Source organism: Triticum aestivum, chromosome 3B (genome assembly GCF_018294505.1).
Source record: "Triticum aestivum cultivar Chinese Spring chromosome 3B, IWGSC CS RefSeq v2.1, whole genome shotgun sequence".
In the NCBI taxonomy this organism is placed as follows: Eukaryota; Viridiplantae; Streptophyta; class Magnoliopsida; order Poales; family Poaceae; genus Triticum; species Triticum aestivum.
Genome location: NC_057801.1, coordinates 666,342,095 through 666,368,821, shown reverse-complemented (window position 1 = coordinate 666,368,821; position 26,727 = coordinate 666,342,095). Strand labels below are relative to the sequence as shown.

Below are 26,727 nucleotides of genomic sequence, written 5' to 3'. Positions count from 1 at the left end.
CCGTTGACTAAGCTTCTCTCACGAGCAAAACATGATCACACCTTAGTACTCTTTGGGTGTTAATCACATAAGCGATGTGAACTAGATTATTGACTCTAGTAAAACCCTTTGGGTGTTGGTCACATGACGATGTGAACTATGGGTGTTAATCATATACAGATATGAATATTGGTGTTAAATCACATGGTGATGTGAACTAGATTATTGACTCTAGTGCAAGTGGGAGACTGAAGGAAATATGCCCTAGAGGCAATAATAAAGTTATTATTTATTTCCTTATAATCATGATAAATGTTTATTATTCATGCTAGAATTGTATTAACCGGAAACATAATACATGTGTGAATACATAGACAAACAAAGTGTCACTAGTATGCCTCTACTTGACTAGCTCGTTAATCAAAGATGGTTATGTTTCCTAACCATGGACAAAGAGTTGTTATTTGATTAACGAGGTCACATCATTAGTTGAATGATCTGATTGACATGACCCATTCCATTAGCTTAGCACCTGATCATTTAGTATGTTGCTATTGCTTTCTTCATGACTTATACATGTTCCTATGACTATGAGATTATGTAACTCCCGTTTGCCGGAGGAACACTTTGGGTGCTACCAAACGTCACAACGTAACTGGGTGATTATAAAGGAGTACTACAGGTGTCTCCAATGGTCGATGTTGGGTTGGCGTATTTCGAGATTAGGATTTGTCACTCCGATTGTCGGAGAGGTATCTCTGGGCCCTCTCGGTAATACACATCACATAAGCCTTGCAAGCACTGCAACTAATATGTTAGTTGTGAGATGATGTATTACGGAACGAGTAAAGAGACTTGCCGGTAACGAGATTGAACTAGGTATTGGATACCGACGATCGAATCTCGGGCAAGTAGCATACCGATGACAAAGGAAACAATATATGTTGTTATGCGGTCTGACCGATAAAGATCTTCGTAGAATATGTAGGAGCCAATATGGGCATCCAGGTCCCGCTATTGGTTATTGACCGGAGACGTGTCTCGGTCATGTCTACATTGTTCTCGAACCCGTAGGGTCCGCACGCTTAAGGTTACGATGACAGTTATATTATGAGTTTATGCATTTTGATGTACCGAAGGTTGTTCGGAGTCCCGGATGCGATCACGGACATGACGAGGAGTCTCGAAATGGTCGAGACGTAAATATTGATATATTGGAAGCCTATGTTTGGACATCGGAAGTGTTCCGGGTGAAATCGGGATTTTACCGGGTTACCGGGAGGGTTATCGGAACCCCCCGGGAGCCATATGGGCCTTCATGGGCCTTAGTGGAAAGGTGAAAGGGCTGCCCACCAGGGCTGCGCGCCTCCCCCCTTCCCCTAGTCCTATTAGGACTAGGAGAGGTGGCCGGCCACCCTTCTCCTCTTTCCCCCTTTGGGGATTCCTAGTTGGAATAGGATTGGAGGGGAGTCCTACTCCCGGTAGGAGTAGGACTCCTCCTGCGCCAGCTCCTCCTGGCCGGCGCCTCCTCCCCCCCTTGGCTCCTTTATATACTGAGGCAGGGGCACCTCTAAACACATAAGTTGAGACAAGTTGATCCACATGATCTATTCCTTAGCCGTGTGCGGTGCCCCCTGCCACCATATACCTCGATAATACTGCAGCGGAGTTTAGGCGAAGCCCTGCTGCTGTAGTTCATCAAGATCGTCACCACGCCGTCGTGCTGACGGAACTCTTCCCCGACACTTTGCTGGATCGGAGTCCGGGGATCGTCATCGAGTTGAACGTGTGCTCGAACTCGGAGGTGCCGTAGTTTCGGTGCTTGATCGGTTGGATCGTGAAGACGTACGACTACTTCCTCTACGTCGTGTCATCGCTTCCGCAGTCGGTCTGCGTTGGGTACGTAGACAACACTCTCCCCTCGTTGCTATGCATCACATGATCTTGCGTGTGCGTAGGAAATTTTTTGAAATTACTACGAAACCCAACAGTCTTGTGCTGAATTGACTATTGATGGAGGTGACTCGAGACGAGAGACAACAAGAGAGGATGGCCATGGTAGTGACGAGCGATGGTAGGAGAGGCGGCGACTCAAGACGCAACTGCGACGGGTGGTCAAGTGGTGGCGGTGAGGCCGAGTGAAGGTAGAATTTAGGGGTTCCTAATGGTTGGGGTAAACTCTGGTGTGGTTTACATGTTCGATGTATATGATGTCCCGGCGACTGAGAGGGGGTTGCATCATGTGATGCAGACAACCATTTATAAAAACGTTCAAGTTAACAAGTACTACCTCCATCCTGGATTATTAGTCTCCATCCTATTTTGAGTTAAAGTTTGATTACATATTTGACTAGCAGAATGTTAATGCATATTACCTAAAATTACGTTGTTGAATTCGCATTTGAATGTACTTTGTAGTGATATTATTTTTCCTACGTATAACACATATTTACTAGTTAAAATCATGGTTAAAATATGATCCAGAATATGAGAAGGCCTAGTAAACCGGGATGGACGTAGTACATGCAGTGATGTACTCCCTCCATTTCTTTTTAGTCTGCATATAAGATTTGGTCAAAGTCAAACTTTACAAAGTTTGACTAACATTATAGAAAAAATATTATCATCTTCAATATTAAAGTTATATGTCATGAAAATTAATTTCATCATTCATCTAATAATGTAAATTTCATATCATGAATATTGATATCTTTTCCTACAAAACTAGTCAAACTTTACAAAGTTTGACTTTGATCAATTCTTATATGCAAACTAAAAAGAAACGGAGGGAGTAAATAAAAAGAGAACACGACCACAATCAGACCGATAAAAATAACTAAGTCGTTGGTTGGGACATTCCGGTATGCATGAAAAATTGAAAAAGACAAATGTGCCGAGCCCTTTAGCAATTTTTAGGATCAACTAGCAAAAGAGCCCGTGCGTTGCAACGGGACAAAACACACATGCTCTTAACCCAATAACCACGACTTGAGACCTTGATACATAGACGTTCTTTATTTTAAAATTGCATCACATTTGTGTTCACGACGGTGGTCTCAATGCTCACACAACGAAAACGTATTTGAATGTGGTCAATCCTAAGGCGTCTCTCTCTCTCTCTCTCTCACACACACACACACACACACGCTCGCACGCACACAATCACTGAGAATAAGATGAGAAAAATGTTGTTTTTTCCCGTGAGGTTTTTCAGAGTTGTGCATGTGTGGTTAACAATGTTTTTTTCCCTCTCAATCTGGTGTTAATGTGTGTTTATTTGCAATTTGGATCGCCGCCAGTGCGAAAAAAACCCCAGACCGTGCACTATAGATTATGTTTGCATCCAAATTAATAGTTTAGAAATATTTAATAGCTAAAAGTAACAACATATTTGGATTCTACACATTTTTCTAATCAAATTATATATATAATATGTTAAAATCGGACTTACGATTTAAAAGATATGGATAATTTTGTTTTAGATAAACTGCGGATTGACTAACCGAAAGGTCAGGGGGTTTTCTGTTAAAACACAAAAAAAGATTCGTATGACTTAAATACGTACGGCGGGTTGATTACCTAAAATCTCAGGGGGTTCTGATAAAACTAAAAAAACGGTTCGGTATGACTTAAAAATGGACTGCGGGTTGATTTCAATAAACTGCAGGGACTTTTTTGCAAATAAGAATGACGGACGACAGAAACCCACCGTGCTTTATTATTAGGTAAAGAAGTGGAGACTTCCTGAATTCAACGACTGGATTGCACATACTCGACAACTTTGATGATCGCATACGTATTTTACTCTACATATCAATGCCATACGTTGTACTCCCTCTCTCACAGTTTATAAGGCGTGCGCGTACGCATAGGTCGTCAATTTGACCAACCTAATATAAGTTATATATTAAAAAAAATCAATATAAACTTCAGATGTTCTATTTTCAAACGTTATAATTTGGGTTATATAGTTTATATTAGTGCGATAAAATTGGCAACATAGGTATACGTGTAGGACTTGTAAACTGAAACGGAGGAAGTACTAGTATTTTATAGTGGTATCTAACTCTGAAAAGGATGGTGTCCCGACTCTATTTGTCTGTACAAGTGACAGTGAAACCGATGCATCGTCGTTGTTGGAGCCTTTCTCAAAGTACTATCCAACATTTAAACCAGGTCGCTGTTCATCGTTCGAGAAATCGACGGGCGAAGCCACATCCTACAGGCCGTGGAAAGAATACCCAGTTCGAGAGAATTCACTGTCTCCCATTTTCAGTTCGTATGCCCAGGTACGTAGGTTCCAAAGTTCAGTTCCAAGCGGCTCTGATCGATCGATCTCGAGATACACGGATGCGGCGAGCTGCCGCGGGCGCAGCAGATCCGGGGCTTGTGCCGGTTGTGCAGGAGCACACGCCCGGGCACGTTCCCCACGCGATCAGCGCGTGCCCGTCGTGCGCGGGCGTCCTCCGTGCACGGGCCTCGTGCCACCTCGGATCGGACAGGTTCTTTCCTCATCTGCCTTCCCCGAAACGGACAAGCACGTAGGAGTACTTGCTTCGCCAGTGCCAGCGAGTTGTAACCTTGTGATCTGTGTGTTTGTCTACAGTATTTGTTTGCCAACAGAAAAAAATAGGAATATACTTCCTCCGTTCCTAAATACTATAAGTCTTTTTAAAGATTTCATTATGGATAACATACGGATGTATATAGAGTAGTTTAGAGTATAGATTCACCCATTTTGCTCCGTATGTAGTCTCTTATTGGAATTTCTAAAAAAACTTATATTTAGAAATGGAGGAAGTACTTTATGTTTGCTTAGCAAAGGCAACAATGATGTGTCCCCAGCAGCACAGTTAATTAGCTCAAGGTCATCTGTCTACGTGATTCGAGAGGGGAAAAAGGTAACCTTTTCATTTCCTGGCCGTGGGAAAAGACTGGAAATTTCTCAGTTAAATCAGCGTATAATTTTGCTATGTCTGATTATAATGTTCAGTTCGTTCCTGGTGCTTCTAGTTCATCACCCCATGCTGATAGATCCTTATGGGAGTTAGTTTGGGGCACGTTGGTGCCACCAAAATTGAAACACTTTGCCTGGCAAGTATCTTCGGGTTCACTACCTACTACTGCAGAGAAGTTCAGAAGACACATAGGTACGCATGGCTATTGTAAACTGTGTGATCAGGAAAAAAAGTCTTCTTTTCATGCTCTACTTGTTCGCCCCAATGTTGCTGTTCTTTGGGATACCATGAGGAGGCACTGGCCATTACCAATAAGGGAGGAGATTACTTATATCGGTGATGAATGGCTGCTCCATCTCCTAGCCGGTTCACAAGAACATTTAAGAAGCATGATCATCATGGTGTTGTGGCGGATCTGGTATCTGCGAAATGAACTTGTGCATGGCAAAACAATCCCTCCTGTAGAGGTGTCCTGTGCCTTTTGGACCAGCTACTACAACACTTTCATACAGAGCTCAGCATCGGCAGACGAAATAATCAAAGGTAAAGCCCCATTGTGTGGAGTCCCACCTGCCAAAATAGTGCAGCCAGAGCATGTCACTTCCATCAAGCCATGGCCCAAGCCTCATGTGGGATCTATGGCGTTGGCTACTGATGGTTCTTACAATTCTTCAGATGGCTCGGCGGGTTCTGGAATGATCCTCCGAGATGATAAAGGGGACGTTATCTTTGCAGCTTACCGTAAACTTTTCCATGGTAATGAAGCCCTTGAATCTGAGTTACAAGCAATCTGGGAAGGACTAAAGCTGGCGGTTGAACACTCTAGTGCTACGATTTTACCTCAGTCAGACTGTTCGGTGGCACTTAGAGCACTATTAGATGATTCCGTGGATAGATCGCCATTTGGTTAGAGATATTAAGAGTTTTTTGAATGATAGGGTTGTTATTCCTGTTAAAATTCTCCGGGAACAGAATAGAGTTGCACATTATTTAGCGAACTTTGGGAGGGTCGGTGATAGTACAGCATGTTGGCTAGGGCAACAACCTCCTTGTGTTAGTGACTTAGTCGCTGAGGATTGTAACTCTGTCATTTTGGAATAATAAACCCTATGATTCTTTGCAAAAAAAAGGTAACATGTACTCCCTCCGTCCGGGTTTATTAGGCCTCTTAGCATCACAAGCATGCCCTTTTTTATAAGGCCTCGCTTTGAAAAGATGCATGCATGCAACCATTTCATTGGTTGCATTGAAAGTCATTGTTGTTGGTGCCATGGTTAGGCAATTAATACACTTTATGCGTGCTTTTTCATTGGCTGCATGCATGTGAAAGAGTGCATTGAGAGTGGAATGAAAGAATTAATATGAGCAAATTACTATGTGTCTTGGTCTAAGAGAAGTTGTTTTTAGGCCTAATAAACCCGGACGGAGGAGTACCTCTCTATTCAGGCAGCTATTATCATGGCTTCAAATTTGACGGCGTCAGGCATCAGTCGGACATGCATCAAGTGAGTCATTGGTAAATATACAAAACCTACCACATTTTAGATTAGTAGATTACCACACCAACAGAGGAGAAACAGATCGCCCGCGTCGCCTGGCCCTGGGCGACTCGGGCGGAACGCGGTTGCTAGCGCCGCCGCCGCTCCTTTCTACACGCCTCGCCGCGCCGCTGCCGGAGGACGTCGCTGGCAAAGCTCACGCGGCCGACGGCGGCGGCGGGGCGCCTTCTCGCGACAGCCTCCGATCTGTAGGGCGGCAGCTTCGGGCGGCACGTCGGCGCGCGTCGGGACTCAGTTGGGTCGCGGCGACCGGCAACTGTTCTCGACATCCTCCTGTGGGGCGTGGTGACGGCGACCGGCAACTGTTCTCGACGTCCTCCTGTGGGGCGTGGTGACGGCTACCGGCGGCATGGCGGCGAGGCTGTGCCAGAGGCGTGGGGCCGGTGCAGCGCGACGGCCAGATCCATGCGCTTTGTGGCGGCAGTGCTCCTGCTAACCATTGGATTTTGGCCATAGGGGCGCCTCGGTGGATTTTGGCCGTGGTGTTGTGGCCAGGTTGGCTGCGGTGCCGTGGTTCTGTCTCGTGGACAGATCTGTCTTTCTTGCTTCAGATCCGGTCATGTCTGCTTTTGGTCTATAGGCCTGGATAGGGCTCTCTTTGGCCAGAAGGCACTCATCGGTGATGTGCTCTGCCGACGGTGTTGGTCCATGTGATGGTCACTCTGGTCGGCGGTTGCCTCATTGCGGATTGCGATGGCCATCGAAAGATCTTCGCGGGGATTACTCTCTTCAGATCTGGTGGTTTCATCCAGCGACAAGATGCAATCGATGGACAACGACTTGACGCAGAGGACAAGATACAACGGCGAGCAGCTGCTAGGATCGTGGAAAAGCGGTGGCGACAACATATGATTGACTTCAATGGTGGTGCTTTCGAGTACCCGGTCTCGAGCTCCGAGGTGAAGACCTATGTCTGACACGAGTGGTCATACATGGCAAAGGTGATGTTTTTGCGTCATTCCCTTTTTGAAGGCATTGCTCGTATATGCTTAGACTGATTCTTCAGGGTGAAAACTTAGAGCCCGACCTTTGGTGGTTGGATCCGGTGACGGCGACGCTCGAGCATCGCTCCCTTCATGAAGGTGTTGCTGTTGAAGAACCCCATTATCCTTATGGTGTGATGAGATGGTTCTTGTGGATATGGTCATTGTTGTAGTTTGTCGATCGTGGATTTGTTCGCTTCGGGTTTTTTTTCTCGCTTAGGCATAGCTTTGGTCTTATATGACTTTGTTATTTGCTAGCGGGTTTTTGTGTGTGTTGGTGTTGGTTGTGTGCATCTTAGTTATGCAGAGGCCGGGTGTGTTCTCATCGTGTTTGTATCAACTTGATGCTTCATTTTGAGTTAATAAAATCCAATCTTTGTCAAAAAAACTAATGCCGTGATAAGAAACCTTGCAAACAATGTAACTATGTTCTACCTATGCAATAAAGTAGTCACGATGGCACTCCCTAAAAAATGTAGATTACCACGGAGCCGTTACCTTTGTCAAAGAGCTAAGCCTCCCCACATGAAAATAGGTAACTAATGGCGACCAATGTGATAATCCGAGGCACTCGTCCTCAATGGCCACAACTATCTATGCCTCACAAAAAAAGGTGTCCTACCTATGACATGAACATCATGATCGGTCTTATATCTCGTGAGATAATGCGTGCAATTCAGGACTTGTAGGATCCACCTTTTGTCGGAGTCATGTCGCTAGCAGAAGAAAAACTTTTTGTTACCTTATATATCATAAGACACTATATCCATATCGATCTCAACAGCTAGTTATTTTGTATCAGCAATCTCAAAGATGCAAAGGACTTCCAGGAAAAAGGTTCGAAGCTTACTCCAACCTTCAACCCGACAGCACCAACGAAGTCGATTGTTTGCATGGAAGAAGCAACAACATGACCATCCAATAGTCATGAGACCCTATGGGCACAAAGAATGTGATGGTTGAATGTGCCTCAACTGACATGTTTGAAGACTTCAACTAGTCTCAATCTCCTTACCGATCAATATAAATAATGTCCATTTGCAAAGTTATAATAAAAACTAAAGTTTTATATCGTACCACCACCTTGGTACAAATACATTTATATGTACCCTGTATATATTTCATTAGGAGAATCTTCAAATCTATAATAGATTTCTATGGGGGTCAACCTAATGAAAAGGAATATGTGATTGTGGACATATGCTCCACAAACTCTATACTTAGGGAAGTAAAGTGTTTCCACTCTTACTAAGTGAAAATGGGATATTTTAACAATTGTTGCATAAGATGATGTACTTTTTGGCTCAAAGTGGCTCGTATTGCCATCCATCTGGGTACTTGAGTAACATTAACGATGATTTATTGTCTCGGTATACTAAACTATAGAGATATATGTCAAAATAGTTTGTGGCTACTCCCGGCCCCACAGAGATTACGGTCATATGGAACATTAAATTTCCAATGAAGATCCGCATCTTCCTTTGGCAATGAGTTCGTGGTCGTTTTCCCTCGGGCACGAAAGTGCGTAAGTGTAATGGCCAAGTTGAAAGGATTGATATGGTTGACTAGAGGGGGGGTGAATAGGCAACTAACAATTTTTAAGCTTTTCTTTAACAATTTAAACCTTGTACAAAATAGGTTGTCTAGATATGCAACTACGTGGACAACCTATATGATGCAATGACAACAAGCACACAAGCAAGCAATAAATACAACAAAAGTAAGCTTGCAAAAGTAAAGGCACGAAATAACCAAGAATGGAGCCGGTGAAGACGAGGATGTGTTACCGAAGTTCCTTCCTTTTAAAGGGAAGTACGTCTCCGTTAGAGCGGTGTGGAGGCACAATGCTCCCCAAGAAGCCACTAGGGCCACCGTAATCTCCTCACGCCCTCACACAATGCGAGATGCCATGATTCCACTATTGGTGCCCTTGAAGGTGGCGACCGAACCTTTACAAACAAGATTGGGGCTATCTCCACAACACTTGGAGGCTCCCAACAACACCATGAAGCTTCACCACAATGGAGTATGGCTTCGAGGTGATCTCAACCATCTAGGATGCTCAAACACCCAAGAGTAACAAGATCCGCTAGGGATTAGTGGGGGGAATCAAATTTCTCTTGGTGGAAGTGTAGATCGGGGCCTTCTCAACCAATCCTGAGCAAATCAACAAGTTTGATTGGCTAGGGAGAGAGATCGGGCGAAAATGGAGCTTGGAGCAACAATGGAGCTTTTGGGGGAAGAGGTAAGTCAACTTTGGGGAAGAAGACTCCTTTATATAGTGGGGGAAATAATCCAACCGTTACCCCCCAAACAGCCACGCACAGGGCGGTACTACCGCTTGGGCAGGGCGGTACTACCGCTGATAAGCGGTACTACCGCTCCCTCCCAGCGGTACTGCCGCGCTGACGAGGGAAGCAGGGTCCTGGCCCCAGAGCGGTACTACCGCGGAAGTATAGGCGATACTACCGCTTGGAGCGGTACTACCGCCCCTACCGCCGCTACTAGTACCGTAAAACCCGACACGAAAAACAGCAGTCGAGAATCGAGGCGGTAGTAGCCCGGAACCACTGCGGTACTACGGTCGAAGTTCGCAAGTGGTACTACCGCTCGGGGAGCGGTACTACTGCTTGACGAGCTTCGGCGGTACTACCGCTGAGGACCGCGGTACTATCGCTGGGACATGACAGGCAGGCACAGATTAGGAAAGATAGCTCCAATGAAGCGGAAAGAAGCATCGGGTGTGATAAGGATGTGTACGTGTTGATTCCACCCTAGCCTTACCAAAGCGGATCCCCTCTTGATAGTACGGTGACTCCTACGAGACTAGACCACCAGCAAAGAAACGAAGGAGCTACACCGTCTTGAATAAAACACCGAGGGGAAGTAATCGTCTCGTGCCAAAGGATGAATCTCTGAAAGAACTCAATGCACACGATTAGTCCGCAAAAGCATTGTCATCAATCACCAAAACATCTTGGGGATAAATATGCCCTGACAATCTCCCCCTTTTTGGTGGATTGACGACAATACGGGATTTGCACAAACAGGAAAGATATAGGATCGGCGCAAAGCCCCACCGTCCTAAAATGTAGAAGGGCTCCCCCTGGATGTGTGCTGTCTAGATAAGTGCTTTGGACTGCACGGCACAGATACCAGGATCAACGCTCCCCCTACATTTTAGAGACCAACTACCTAAGCATGATATATGAGAGCAACATAGATAACAGGATAAGCATGCAACTCATAAGCTAGATAGACATAGATAATGATACTCGAAAGATAAGGTAGCATATGTCTCACACCATATGACTGGAACTTAGGTCTCACTAACACAAACCAGACACAAACCAAACCAGGCAAACTGCGAGAAAACACAAACGACGGAAGACACAACACAAATCCCTAAACTCTCTCCCCCTTTCGCATCGAGACACCAAAAAGGAGAGGGAGTGTTGCTACAGCTCCAGGTGATAGCAAGAGAATCAGGACTCAGCGGGATCGTCTGCGCCACCATCGTTGGTCGGGAAGTGCTCGGCATCAGAATCGGTCCACGGGCAGTGCTGCTGAATCCACTCCTCCTCCTCAGTAAGCTGGTCCTCGGATCCACTGTTAACGGTGGCACCCAACTGGCGCATGAGCTCCTTGTGACGACGACGGGCCTTCTTCTCACCCACATGAGTCATGTACTGACCGTGAGCCTCCATGCAGAATAGATTCTTCATCTTGAGCTTGAGCTTCTGTGCCCAAGAGGGCTCTGCCACAGAAGGCACATAGTCATCATCATCCTCAGCCTCAGCCTCAGCCTCCTCCTCGGTCTCCATGGCAGTAGTAGACGAAGTAACTCCAGATTTAGGGACCTGAGAGCCCCAGTTGTCCTTCTTCCTCAGACGCTTGATGTCGTGAGAAACCAACTCCCCGGTCTCTAGCATCGCCTTGGGATAGACACGACCCCATGCCTTCTCAATAAGCAGCATGATGAACGGACCATAAATCGGGCACTTGCACTCGGAGATAGCAGATAAAAGCTCAGACCACATAACATGGGATATATCCAGGGACTCTCCGGTGTTCTGTTCCTTCTCATGCTGGCAGAAGAGAAGCATGTCCACAAGATAAGAATGAACCATATCCAGATTCCCGATGCGAGGGAAAAGAGTCTCATGGAAGACACGGTGAAGAATGTCCAGAAAGGCAGGAATCTCATATCCTTCTTCGTCTCAGGGTTGATCTTCAAAGAGCAGTACGGCCATAGAGCTTGCTTGTGAGTGGCGGAGGTGTTGCAGTGTGGGCGAAAGCCGACAGGAGACGCAAGCCCTTGATCTTCCACCCCAATCAATTCCATGAACGCCTTCCATTTGACTGAAAGCAACTTGCCATTGGTCATCCAAGTCAGTGTCCTGTCCTCATCGGTCCCGAGATGAACCGTGGCATAGAACTGGGCCACAATATCAGCATCATAATCTTTGTTGAATTGCATGACACCAAGAATGTTCAGTTGAGTGCACATCTGAAGAGCTTCACCAAAGTAATCAGGATCCTTCTCCATATGGTCGGTGTCGATGGAGTGCATGTTGACAAAGAGGTTCTTCTTGGCCTTGAGAACATCAAAGAAGATGACAAACTGAAACCTGTTCCAGAACGGACGGTTGACCAAAGTGGGATCTTGGTCTGCCTCATAGGGGTTGCGGCGACGTCTTGCCCAGAACTCCTTGGCTTGCATTTCTGGCACAGTTTTGCCAGGCTTCGGCTTGACACCAGGCTTCTTCTGGAGTTGGGGTGGAGGAGGAGCACTTGAGGAACCTCCTGCAGACTCAGTTGTGCGGTACCGCTTGGACGTGGCACGACCGGGGTTGACACGCCGAGCCTGATGCTCAGGAAGCTCATCACCTGGAACCACACACAAGAACACGCAAACAACCAGAAAGAACGAGCATAAGCCACCAAACACAACCAAAAAGGATCACTGATTAGTAAAAGTATGGTGGAATCTGGTAGAGAACGGTAGTACCGCGACCTGTGAGCGGCAGTACCGCTCCAAGCGGTAGTACCGCTCCAGGGGGAGTGGTAGTACCGCTCGAGACGGGAAACAGCAGTTTCCTACTGCCGTGGTCAGATCCGGCACTACCGTCCTACCAAATTCAAAAATACTCCTGCCAACCACCAATCCAAACTGCCTAGAAGCCTTCTCCATCCTACTCAAGCCAAGATTTGGCCAAAAATCTAGAGATGCAACTACTATTGCCCCTAAGATGCTAGATTGGAAATCTAGACAAGAAGAGAGAGAGAACGGGGGCAATACCGGCATCCATGGCAAGAGGACAAGGTGGGGATCGTCTCCACCGAAGGAAATGGAGAGGAGCGCCCCGGAGAGGGAGATCCGTCGGAGCCCTCCTGTGGCGCCGGTTGCTGTAGAGACGAACATAGCGTGGGGGCGAGCGAATGGGTATGGGGAGAAGAAAACTCCCCCTTCCCCCGCCTCACAGCGGTAGTACCGCGCTGGTGGGCGGTAGTGCCGCTTAGAGCTGTAGTATCGCACACCACCAGCGGTAGTACCGCTCAGCAACCACAGGCCTCTAGACACACGGCTTAAGCTCAAAAAGAACGGAAAAACCACAGCCAAGAAAGAGGAAAAACCAGCAAGGCCACAAACACACTAACAACGGACCAGAACACACCTCTTCAAGAGAGGGCGGTGGCCGAGGCCACCTATGTTTGAGTCAAGAGGTATGGCGTCGCGAAGATTTTAACCTTGGACCCATGACCAAAACTCGTCCTTGAAGCACTAGTACCATAAAAATATGGTTAAAGTGAAAGACTAGATCAATTTATGCATAATGGGGGGAGGGAGAGTTCATTGAGAGAACAACACTCCCCCTATGTCCATGCCTACATCTAAACTAGACAACAAGTTGAGTGTGGTGGGGGGTGCACGGGTTCAAGTCACATTGCTCGAATCAATGATATTTAGCTCATGCCTTAACTCGCGAAATCTTGCTTCATCCAACGGCTTCGTGAAAATATCTGCAAGGTTATCATGAGTGTTGACATACTTGAGCTCGATCTTCCCTCGCCTAATGTGATCCCGGATGAAGTGATACCGGATCTCAATATGCTTCGTCTTGAAGTGTTGCACCGGGTTGAGAGAAATCTTGATGGCACTTTCATTGTCACACCAAAGAGGCACTTTGTCACAAATGACACCGTACTCCTTTAATGTTTGCCTCATCCATAAGAGTTGTGCACAACAACTACCGGTCGCCACATATTCCGCTTCGGTGGACGAGAGAGATACACAACTTTGCTTCTTAGAAGACCAACTTACCAAAGAGCAACCAAGAAATTGGCACCCTCCGGAAGTGGACTTCCTATCCACCTTGTCTCCCGCCCAATCAGAATCCGTGAATCCTTCAAGCTTGAAGTTAGCTCCTCTTGGGTACCATAGGCCAAAGTTTGGGGTATGAGCCAAATATTGAAAGATTCGCTTGACCGCCACAAAATGGCTTTCCTTTGGTGCGGCTTGAAACCGTGTACACATACCCACACCCAACATGATATCCGGTCTAGATGCACAAAGGTAAAGCAAGGATCCAATCATAGAGCGATATACCTTTTGATCCGCCGCTTTACCATTGGGATCAATGTCAAGTTGGCACTTGGTAGGCATTGGAGTAGAAGCCGGCTTGACATCACTTAGCTTGAATCTCTTAAGCATGTCTTGAGTGTATTTGGCTTGGTTGATGAAGGTACCTTCTCTTCTTTGTTTGATATCAAAACCAAGGAAGAACTTCAACTCTCCCATTGAAGACATCTTGAACTTAGAGGTCATGAGAGCGGCAAATTCTTCATTGAAAGCTTTGTTAGGGGAACCAAAGATAATGTCATCAACATATAGTTGGCACACAAACAACTCCCCTTTGACCTTCTTAGTAAAAAGAGTGGGATCGATTTGCCCAACTTCAAATCCACGATCTTGTAACAACTCGGTAAGGTGGTCATACCACGCACGTGGGGCTTGTTTAAGGCCATAGAGTGCCTTATCGAGTTGATACACATGATCCGGGAAGTAAGGATCCTCGAACCCGGGGGGTTGCTTGACATAAACCAACTCATTAGTAGGACCATTAAGAAAAGCACTTTTCACATCCATTTGTTGCAACTTAAAGTTGTGATGGGAAGCATAAGCAATCAACAAACGTATGGATTCAAGATGAGCAACGGGAGCAAAGGTTTCACCGTAGTCGATACCCTCGACTTGGGAGTAGCCTTGTGATACCAATCTTGCCTTGTTGCGAATGATGTTCCCATGAGCATCTTGCTTGTTCTTGAATATCCACTTGGTTCCAATGACATTGTGGTTCCCCGATGGCCTTGGCACCAATCTCCACACCTTGTTGTACTCGAAGTTGTTGAGTTCTTCATGCATGGCATTGAGCCAATCCGAGTCTTCGAGTGCCTCATAGACCTTTTGGGGTTCAACACAAGAGACAAACGCGTGATGTTCACGATAGTTTGCTAATTGTCTACGAGTGCTTACCCCCTTTCTTAGACTTCCAACCACATTTTCCATGAGATGGCCTTTGGTGGTGAGTTTGGAAGCAATCTTCGCGGCACGACGCTCTAATTCCTCCTCGGATGTGGAAGAAGGAGGGTTAACTTGACCATCTTGAGTGTCGTCGTGAGCTTGTTCTTGATCTTGAGCTTGCTCATGATCTTGAACTTGCTCGAGGGGGAGAACTTGACCTTGGGCATCATTTGGAGGTTCACCATCATCTTGAGATTGATCTTGCCCTTGGTCTTGTTCCCGAGGTTGAGGGCCTACACTTTGTTCTTCGGAAGCGTGTGGGTCTTGAGTAGGTGAAGGCTCCACTTGAGTGGAGCATTGTCCTTCTCCTTCGGCCACAAGGGGTTCCTTAGTGGGTAGAATATGACCAATACCCATTCTTCTTATGGATTGGGGAGGAATTTCATCACCTACATCACAAGTACCACTTTGCTCCACTTGGGAGCCGTTGTTTTCGTCAAACTCCACGTTACACGTCTCCTCAATGAGTCCGGTGGACTTGCTGAGAACATAGTAAGCATGAGAGTTTGTAGCATAACCAACAAATATGCCCTCATAAGCTCTAGCCTCAAATTTAGACAAACAAACACCTTTCTTGAGAATGAAACATTTACACCCGAACACCCGGAAGTACTTGAGATTGGGCTTGTTCCCGGTGAGTATCTCATAAGGAGTCTTGTTCAAGCCTTTGCGGAGATAGAGCCGATTGGATGCATGACATGCAGTGTTGATGGCTTCGGCCCAAAAGTTGTATGGAGACTTGAACTCCGCCATCATGGTCCTTGCCGCATCCATCAACATCCAGTTCTTCCTCTCCGCAACACCATTTTGTTGAGGGGTATATGGTGCAGAGTATTGATGCTTGATCCCCTCATCACTAAGAAACTCATCCAAGGTGTAGTTCTTGAACTCGGTGCCGTTGTCACTTCTTATTGTCAAGATCTTTGCATTATGTTGACGTTGAGCTTCATTTGCAAAGTCGATGACGGTTTGTTGAGTATCACTCTTCCTCTTGAAGAAGTATACCCAAGTGTATCTTGAATAATCATCCACAATCACCAAGCAATACTTTCTACCCCCAAGACTATCAAAGGATGGAGGCCCAAAGAGGTCCATGTGTAGGAGCTCCAAGGGTCTCTTCGAGTAGATGATAGTCGTGGGAGGGTGAGCCGTCTCATGAAGTTTTCCTTCGATACAAGCACTGCAAGCACGATCTTTGACAAAACTAACATTTGTTAGTCCACGGACATGGTCTCCCTTGAGAAGACTTTGCAAAGATCTCATATTGACGTGGGATAAACGGCGATGCCAAAGCCATCCCACATCAACTTTAGCCATTAGGCATGTCGCGGTCTTAGTGGGTTGCTCCCAAAAGTTTATCACATAGAGACCGTTCTCGAAATGCCCAACAAAGGCTACTTTAAGAGTCTTGCTCCACAAGAGGGCCACGGTATCAATATCAAAGAAGGTGGCAAAACCCATGAGTGCGAGTTGACGAACAGAAAGTAAATTGAACGCAAGGGACTCAACAAGCATGACTTTCTCGATCGTTAGATCATGAGAAATGACAACCTTGCCAAGACCCAATACCTTAGAATGTGAGGCATCACCCCGCTCGACATTGGTGGGCATAGATGGGATCTTTTGCACGTCCACCACCAAGTCCTTGCTCCCGGTCATATGATTTGTTGCTCCACTATCGAGCAACCATGATCCCCCACCGGAAGCAAACACCTACAAGAGATCAATGCTTGGTTTTAGGTACCCATTGAGTAATGGGTCCTTTGATGTTAGTAACAAGGGTCTTAGGAACCCAAATAGACCATTCAATGTACTCATAAGAAGATCCAACAAATTTAGCATAAACATGCCCATCACTAGCACGACACAACACATAAGAGGGGTTAAAGTCGCCGGCTTTGTTGGGAGAGATGGCTTTGCGCTCTTTGGCATCACCACTCTTCACATTGTTCTTCTTCTCCTTAGGAGCACCCTCTCCCTCGTTCACAAAGGTTTGCTTGAGCGGGGGAGATCGTTTGGTCTTATTATTCTTCTCCTTGTTCTTCTTCTTGTTCTTGGACTTGGGTGAGAACCCAACTCCCTCCTTGCCCACAACTTCCTTTTGATTGCTCAAAAGGTCATTTAGGTTCTTCTCACCTTGTATGCATGACACAAGACCTTTCTTGAGTTGTTCCTTCAACTTGGCATTCTCCTCCACAAGATGCACATGCTCACAACACGGGTTAGTAGCATTTGCATTATCAATTAAGACCATGTGAGGAAATGTGGCCTTTTCCTTGGTTAGCTTAACTTGGAGTTGAGCATGAGACTCCTTGAGGTTTGCATGAGCACCTTTCAAGACCTTATGGGACTTGTCAAGTACATCAAACTCCTCCTTGAGTCTAGCATGATCAACCCCAAGCTTAGCCTTCTTAAAAGTTAGAACACGAGACACAACAAGAGCATGATCAAGATCTTTCTTTAATTTTGCATGGTCATCGTTGTGTGACTCCTCAAGAGCCAAACGATGCCCACGCTCTTCCTCAAGAGCATTAGAGAGATCTGATATCTCATCAGCATAGTCACGACTATGACCTTCCATCTTAGAGATGGTTTCTTCGTGAGCCTCGATCATGTCATTGGCTTCACCAAGTTGTTCCAAGAGAGCAACGAAGTGCTTCTTGGAGTTGCCCTTGAGCTTACTCATGAAGGACTCAAATTCATTTACCTCCTCATTAGACCCCTTACAATCATCAAAGCCATCCGTTGAAGAAGGATTAGGAATAATGGTGGTTTTGATGTTGGGGGTTACCTTGTTGGTGGCTTTAGCCATGAGGCACTTGGCAGCGATGCTCTCGTTAGGTGAATCGAAGAGAGACACCCGGGGAGTTTTGGCAATGGCAACGGATGCCATGGCCATTGCTTCACTATCTTCATCATCATCGTCATCCTCACGGTATTCTTCTTGAACCACCAACCCGCGAGTAGGAGTCTTCTTGGTGAAGTTGTTCTTGTTGGGGAAGGACTTGGCCTTGTCTTTTCGGATGAATTTGCCACCATTGTCTTCCCGCTTCTCGTAAGGACAATCCGCAATGAAATGGCTCACATTGCCACAGTTGAAGCAAGTTCTAACTCGTTGCTTGCCCTTGAGGCCACTTGAAACGTTCTTGTTGAAGTTCGGTCTTGTATTCTTCTTGCTCCAAAATTGTCTTGAGGCAAGAGCCATGTGCTCATGATAATCATATTTCGTGTCTTCGGGGTTGCTCTCCTCATCTTCTTATTCTTCCTCTTCTTCCACACTGACCTTGGCCTTCAAGGCAAGGTTGGGCTTCTTTTCCCTTTGAGAACGGAGCACCGCATTGTTGGCGGTCTTGTCCAAGATGCTCATTGCAACGAACTCATCCAACACTTCACCTGAGGTCATGGAGTGGAAGTCCGGTCTTTGACGAATGATGGAGGACATGGCCTTGTTGTAGGGCATCATGGCCTTGAGGAACTTGCGCTTGATCCAATTGTCATCCGTGTCCTTGCTCCCATGATCTTGGAGTGCGACCGCGAGTTTGGTCACTCTTCGAAAGAGCTCACGAGGTTCTTCATCTTCTTTCATTACGAACTCATCGGCTTCATCTTGCACCACTTCATAGTTGGAGTGTTGAATGCTAGCACTTCCTCGATAAAAGAGACACAACACATTGCCATGCGTCTTTAGCCATGGCATGAGGTCGAAGATGAGGGAGATCTTCGGGAAGGATTGCATCTTGGATGATGAAGAGAGCACTCTCATTGAATTGATTATCCACGGCTTCTCGAGGAGTGAAGTTGCTTGGGTCATGTGGATAGAAACCTTCTTCTATAATTCTCCAAAGATTAGTGTTCACATGTTTTAAATGACGCTTGAAACGATACACCAAAGCATCAAAATCCTCATTGTTCACAATCTTAGGAGGAGGACCGGCATGATTTAAATGAGTAGTAGGAATCGGTCCACCATAAGTAGGAGGTTCCACATGGGCAAAGATGTCGGAGCCATTTCTACCACTAGTAGAAGGACCCTTTTCACTATTAGCTTCCCCCTTGTCGGAGGTGGCATCTGTCACCTTGTTAGTGGGTTCACCCACTTTCATCGGCGAGGTGGATAGATTAAGTCCTTCTAGGAATTCAGAAAACATGCTTTTAACCTCGGCCGTCATGGAGGTTTTCAATGTGTCTAAAGCCACATTTAATTCCTCATGTGAGACCGAGGTTCCCCGTCAGCCGTAGACGAGATAGGATTCACACCGGAGTGCTCCTCCGCACCGTCTTTGGTGTCAACCATACTCTTCGGACGGCAAAGTCCTTAATAAAGAGACGACGCTCTGATACCAATTGAAAGGATCGATATGGTTGACTAGAGGGGGGGGGGTGAATAGGCAACTAACAATTTTTAAGCTTTTCTTTAACAATTTAAACCTTGCAACAAAATAGGTAGTCTAGATATGCAACTACGTGGACAACCTATATGATGCAATGACAACAAGCACACAAGCAAGCAATAGATACAACACAAGTAAGCTTGCAAAAGTAAAGGCACGAAATAACCAAGAGTGGAGCCGGTGAAGACGAGGATGTGTTACCGAAGTTCCTTCCTTTTAAAGGGAAGTACGTCTCCGTTAGAGCGGTGTGGAAGCACAATGATCCCCAAGAAGCCACTAGGGCCACCGTAATCTCCTCACGCCCTTACACAATGCGAGATGCCGTGATTCCACTATTGGTGCCCTTTAAGGCGGCGACCGAACCTTTACAAACAAGATTGGGGCTATCTCCACAACACTTGGAGGCTCCCAACAACACCACGAAGCTTCACCACAATGGAGTATGTCTTCGAGGTGATCTCAACCATCTAGGGTGCTCAAACACCCAAGAGTAACAAGATCCGCTAGGGATTAGTGGGGGGAATCAAATTTCTCTTGGTGGAAGTGTAGATCGGGGCCTTCTCAACCAGTCCCGAGCAAATCAACAAGTTTGATTGGCTAGGGAGAGAGATCGGGCGAAAATGGAGCTTGGAGCAACAATGGAGCTTTTGGGGGAAGAGGTAAGTCAACTTTGGGGAAGAAGACACCTTTATATAGTGGGGGAAATAATCCAACCGTTACCCCCCAAACAGCCACGCACAGGGCGGTACTACCGCTTGGGCAGGGCGGTACTACCGCTGATAAGCGGTACTACCGCTCCCTCCCAGTGGTACTGCCGCGCTGACGAGGGAAGCAGGGTCCTGGCCCCAGAGCGGTACTACCGCGGAAGTATAGGCGATACTACCGCTTGGAGCGGTACTACCACCCCTACTGCCACTACTAGTACCGTAAAACTAGACACGAGAAACAACAGTCGAGAATCAAGGCGGTAGTAGCCCGGAACCACTGCGGTACTACGGTCGAAGTTCGCAAGCGGTACTACCGCTCGGGGAGCGGTACTACCGCTTGGGGAGCGGTACTACCGCTTGACGAGCTTCGGCGGTACTACCGCTGGGACAAGACAGGCAGGCACAGATTAGGAAAGATAGCTCCAATGAAGCGGAAAGAAGCATCGGGTGTGATAAGGATGTGTACATGTTGATTCCACCCTAGCCTTACCAAAGCGGATCCCCTCTTGATAGTACGGTGACTCCTACGAGACTAGACCACCAGCAAAGAAACGAAGGAGCTACACCGCCTTGAATAAAACACCGAGGGGAAGTAATCGTCTCGTGCCAAAGGATGAATCTCTGAAAGAACTCAATGCACACGATTAGTCCGCAAAAGCATTGTCATCAATCACCAAAACATCTTGAGGATAAATATGCCCTTACACAAGTGACGGGCTTTGTCCCCTATGCCGTGTCCCGGAAGACTCCAACCATATTGTCTTCCGGTGCCCGGTAGCACGATTCCTCTTGAGTTGCTTCCGGGAGGTAGTTGGAGGTGGTTGGTGTGACGACAATCTCTCGGACATGTTTCGGGAGATTCTTAGTCTCCCAAACACTCGACGCCTGATACATCTCCAATGTATCTACAATTTTTGATTGTTCCTTGCTATTATATTACCCGTTTTGGATGTTTATGGGCTTTACTATACACTTTTATATCATTTTTGGGAGTAACCTACTAACCGGAGGCCCAACCCAAATTGTTGTTTTTTTGCCTATTTCAGTACTTAGAAGGAAAGGAATATCAAACGGAGTCCAAACGGAATGAAACCTTTGGGATCGATCTTTTTGGAACAAACGCAATCCAGGAGACTTGGAGTGGAAGTCAAGAAGCAGTTGAGGAGGCCACGAGGGTGGTCGGCGCGCCCTAGGGGGGCGCCCCCTGCCTCGTGGGCCCCTCGTGGCTCCCCTGACTGACTTCCTTCGCCTATATATATCTACGTACCCTAAAAACATCCAGGAGCACCACGAAAAATTATTTCCACTGCCGCAACCTTCTGTACTCGTGAGATTCCATCTTGGAGCCTTTTTGGCGCTCTGCCGGAGGGGGAATCGATCACTGAGGGCTTCTACATCATCGCCAAGGCCTCTCCGATGAGTTGTGAGTACTTTACCATAGACCTTCGGGTCCATAGTTATTAGCTAGATGGCTTCTTCTCTCTCTTTGAATCTCAATACAAAGTTCTCCTCGATGTTCTTGGAGATCTATTCGATGTAACTCTTTTTGCGGTGTGTTTGTCGAGATCCGACGAATTGTGGGTTTATGATCAAGTTTATCTCTGAGAAATATTTGAATCTCCTCTGAATTCTTTTATTTATGATTGGTTATCTTTGCAAGTCTCTTTGAATTATCAGTTTGGTTTGTCCTACTAGATTGATCTTTCTTGCAATGGGAGAAGTGCTTAGCTTTGGGTTCAATCTTGCGGTGTCCTTTCCCACTGACAGTAGGGGCAACAAGACACGTATTGTATTGTTGCCATCGAGGATAAAAAGATGGAGTTTATATCATATTGCTTGAGTTTATCCCTCTACATCATGTCATCTTGCTTAATGTGTTACTTTGTTCTTATGAACTTAATACTCTAGATGCATGCTGGATAGCGGTCGATGTGTGGAGTAATAGTAGTAGATGTAGGCAGGAGTCGGTCTACTTGTTGCGGACGTGATGCCTATATACATGATCATGCCTAGATATTCTCATAACTATGCACTTTTCTATCAATTGCTCGACAGTAATTTGTTCACCCATAGTAATACTTATGCTATCTTGAGAGAAGCCACTAGTGAAACCTATGGCCCCCAGGTCTATTTTCCATCATTTAAGTTTCCGATCTACTTTATTTTGCATTGTTTAATTTTTAATCTATATCATAAAAATACCAAAAATATTTATCTTATCTTATTGTCTCTATCAGATCTCACTTTTGCAAGTGGTCGTGAAGGGATTGACAACCCCTTTACCGCGTTGGTTGCGAGGTTCTTGTTTGTTTGTGTAGGTACGAGGGACTTGCGTGGAGCCTCCTACTGGATTGATACCTTAGTTCTCAAAAACTAAGGGAAATACTTACGCTACTTTGTTGCATCACCCTTTCCTCTTCAAGGGAAAAACCAATGCATGCTCAAGAGGTAGCAAGAAGGATTTTTGGCGCCGTTGCCGGGGAGGTCTTCACTCAAGTCAAGACATACCAAGTACCCATCACAAACTCATCTCCCTCGCATTACATTATTTGCCATTTGCCTGTCATTTTCCTCTCCCTCACTTCACTCTTGCTGTTTTATTCGCCCTCTCTTTTCCGTTCGCTTCTCTTTCGCTTGTTCCTCGTATTTTCTGCCGCTATGTCTGAAACTGAGGAGGTCATCGTTGATAACGACAATAGTAATAACATGGGAAACTTTGATGCTTTTGATGATCCTGTTGAAGAACCACCTATCTTACATACTAAAAAGTTTCGAATTGGTAGTGGTAATATTATTTGAAAAAGGGGTTATTCAAGATTTCTTTACTTGTGCCGGTGCTTTGCCCGCTATGGGTGGATCTATTCTTCATAGAACTAGTAGTCTTGCGGATGTCATATCCTTGCTTATAGTTGAACTTGAAAGACAATTTATGCATATGCATCTTTGCATACAAAGGATTTTCCTAGAATTTTCCAATATTGAGCATTCTTCTGTTAAGCGTGCAGCTACTATCTTTTTGGCTCATGAGTTTAGATTCATAATAAAAGAAGACAAAGAAATTTTTGCGCACTATAGGGTAGACATTGGCCGTCCCCCCATAGAGGCAATCCTCTTCAATCAAGAGGACATAATGCGTTTACAATCTCTAGATTATGTTGCTTTTAATGAAAACCTTAGAAAAAAGGTTCCTACCAATGTTCTAGTTGATAGAATTTCTGAACTTAATAATGATTTTTCCATTCAAAACAATGAGTTAGGATTTTCTCTTGAGTATAGGCTCATGACTTTCTGCCAAAAGAATGCTTACAATGATGAATTAGTTGTGCAATATGAAGGGCCGAAGGAGGAACCCATACCTCCCGAGCTTGATCTTGGGGACTCCTGTCTCATTAAATTTAGCCCTTTTGATTACTTTTGCTTGCCCCAAAGAAAACTTGCTGCTGAACATAGGGAATATGAGATGAGTTTTCGTGATTAATCTTATTATTATGGCAATACTTAGATCTATCCTCGCTTTTATGCCTAGCTAGGGGCGTTAAACGATAACGCTTGTTGGGAGACAACCCAATTTTATTTTTGTTCCTTGCTTTTTGTTCCTGTTTAGTAATAAATATTTCATCTAGCCTCTGTTTAGATGTGGTCTTATGTTTTAATTAGTGTTTGTGCCAAGTAGAACCTATAGGATCATCTTGGGTGAAAGTTAACTTGATCTTGCTGAAAAACAGAAACTTTTGTGCTCACGATAAAAATTCTAATAAATCACAGAAACGTGATTTTGAGTTGATTCTTTTTGCAGTTGATCAATAGACAAATTTTCTCGGACTTCCTATTTTGGTAGGAAATTTAGAGTTCCAGAAGTATTCGAAAGTTATAGATTGCTATAGACTGTTCTGTTTTTGACAAATTCTGTTTTTCGTGTGTTGTTTGTTTATTTTGATGAATCTATGGCTAGTATCGGGGGGTATGAACCATAGAGAAGTTGGAATACAGTAGGTTTAACACCAATATAAATAAATAATGAGTTCATTACAGTACCTCAAGTGGTGGTTTTTTTTCTTGCACTAACGGAGCTCATGAGATTTTCTGTTGAGTTTTGTGTTGTGAACTTTTCAAGTTTTGGGTAAAGATTTGATGTATTATGGAATAAGGAGTGGCAATATACTAAGATTGGGGATGCCCATGGAACCCCAAGATATTCAAGGACAACCAAAAGCCTAAGCTTGGGGATGCCCCGGAAGGCATCCCCTCTTTCGTCTTCATCTATCGGTAACTTTACTTGGGGCTATAGTTTTATTCACCACATGATATGTGTTTTGCTTGGAGCATCTTGTATGATACGAGTCTTTGCTTTTTAGTTTACCACAATCATCCTTGCTGTACACACCTTTTTGTAGAGACACTCATGATTCCGAATTTATTAGAATACTCTATGTGCTTCACTTATATCTTTTGAGCGAAATAGTTTTGCTCTACGTGCTTCATTTAAATCTTTTAGAGCACGGTGGTGGTTTTATTTTGTAGAAATTATTGATCTCCCAGGCTTCACTTATATTATTTTTAGAGTCTTTTAGAATAGCATGGTATTTGTTTTGGTTATAAAATTTGTCCTAATATGATGAGCATCCAAGTTGGGTATAATAAAAACTATCATATAAAGTGCATTAAACACTATGATCAATTTGATGCTTGATAATTGTTTTGAGATATAAAGGTGGTAATGTTAGAGTCATGCTAGTTGGGTAATTATGAAATTGAGAAATACTTGTGTTAAAGTTGGCAAGTCCCATAGCATGCACGTATGGTAAAACTTGTGTAACAAATTTGTTGCATGGGGTGCTCTTTTGATTGCCTTCCTTATGTGTGGAGGTCGGGATCGCGCGATGGTTAACTCCTACCAACCCTTCCCCTAGGAGCATGCGTAGTGGTACTTTGCTTCAGGGCTAATAAACTTTTGCAATAAGTATATGAGTTCTTTATGACTAATGTGAGTCCATGGATTATACGCACTCTTACCCTTCCATCATTGCTAGCCTCTATGACACCGTGCATTGCCCTTTCTCACCTTGAGAGTTGGTGCAAACTTTGCCGGTGCATCCAAACCCCGTGATACGATATGCTCTATCACACATAAACCTCCTTATATCTTCCTCAAAACAGCCACCATACCTACCTATTATGGCATTTCCATAGCCATTCCGAGATATATTGCCATGCAACTTTCCACCGTTCCATTTATTATGACATGCTCCATCATTGTCATATTGCTTTTGCATGATCATATAGTTGACATCGTATTTGTGGCAAGGCCACCTTCATAATTATTTCATACATGTCATTCTTGATTCATTGCATATCCCGGTATACCACCGGAGGCATTCATATAGAGTCATATTTTATTCTAAGTATTGAGTTGTAATTGATGAGTTGTAAATCAATAAAAGTGTGATGATCTTCATTATTAGAGCATTGTCCCAAGTGATAAAAGGATGATGGAGACTATGATTCCCCCACAAGTCGGGATGAGACTCCGGACTTTATGAAAAATAAAAGAGGCCAAAGAAGCCTAAATAAAAAAAGAGAGGCCAAAGAAGCCCACCAAAAAATGAGAGAAAAAGAGAGAAGGGACAATGTTACTATCCTTTTTCCACACTTGTGCTTCAAAGTAGCACCATGATTTTCATAATAGAGAGTCTCTTATGTTGTCACTTTCATATACTAGTGAGAATTTTTCATTATAGAACTTGGCTTGTATATTCCAATGATGGGCTTCCTCAAAATGCCCTAGGTCTTCATGAGCAAGCAAGTTGGATGCACACCCACTTAGTTTCCTTTGAGCTTTCATACATTTATAGCTCTAGTGCATCCGTTGCATGGCAATCCCTACTCCTCATGTTGACATCAATTTATGGGCATCTCCACAGCCTGTTGATTAGCCTCGTCAATGTGAGACTTTCTCCTTTTTTGTCTTCTCCACACAACCTCCATCATTATATTCTATTCCACCCATAGTGCTATATCCATGGCTTACGCTCATGTATTGCGTGAGAGTTAAAAAAGATGAAGCGCGTTAAAAAGTATGAACCAATTGCTTGGCTGAAACCGGGGTTGTGCATGATGGGAGTATTTTGTGTGATGAAAATGAAGCATAGCCTAACTATATGATCTTGTAGGGATAAGCTTTCTTTGCCTATGTTATTTTGATAAGACATGATTACTTGTTAGTATGCTTGAAGTATTACTATTCTTATGTCAATATGAACTATTATTTTGAATCATTTGGATCTGAACATTCATGGCACAATACAGAAAATTACATTGATAAATATGCTAGGTAGCATTGCACATCAAAAATTATATTTTAATCATTTACCTACTCGAGGACGAGCAGGAATTAAGCTTGGGGATGCTTGATACGTCTCCAACGTATCTATAGTTTTTGATTGTTCCATACTATTATATTACCCGTTGTGGATGTTTATGAGCTTTACTATACACTTTTATATCATTTTGGGGACTAACCTACTAACCGGAGGCCCAACCCAAATTGTTGTTTTTTTTGCCTATT

At 44.8% G+C, this 26,727-nt stretch overlaps 1 long non-coding RNA gene across 1 annotated transcript; it reads left to right on the top strand.

Annotated features, from left to right (window-relative positions):
* The first annotated feature begins 6,342 nt into the window (after positions 1-6,342).
* LOC123071573 (uncharacterized) lies at positions 6,343-7,867 on the top strand. Its single transcript, XR_006434432.1, has 2 exons — positions 6,343-7,437; positions 7,516-7,867. It is a non-coding gene; the product is annotated as an uncharacterized lncRNA (long non-coding RNA).
* Positions 7,868-26,727: the final 18,860 nt, after the last annotated feature.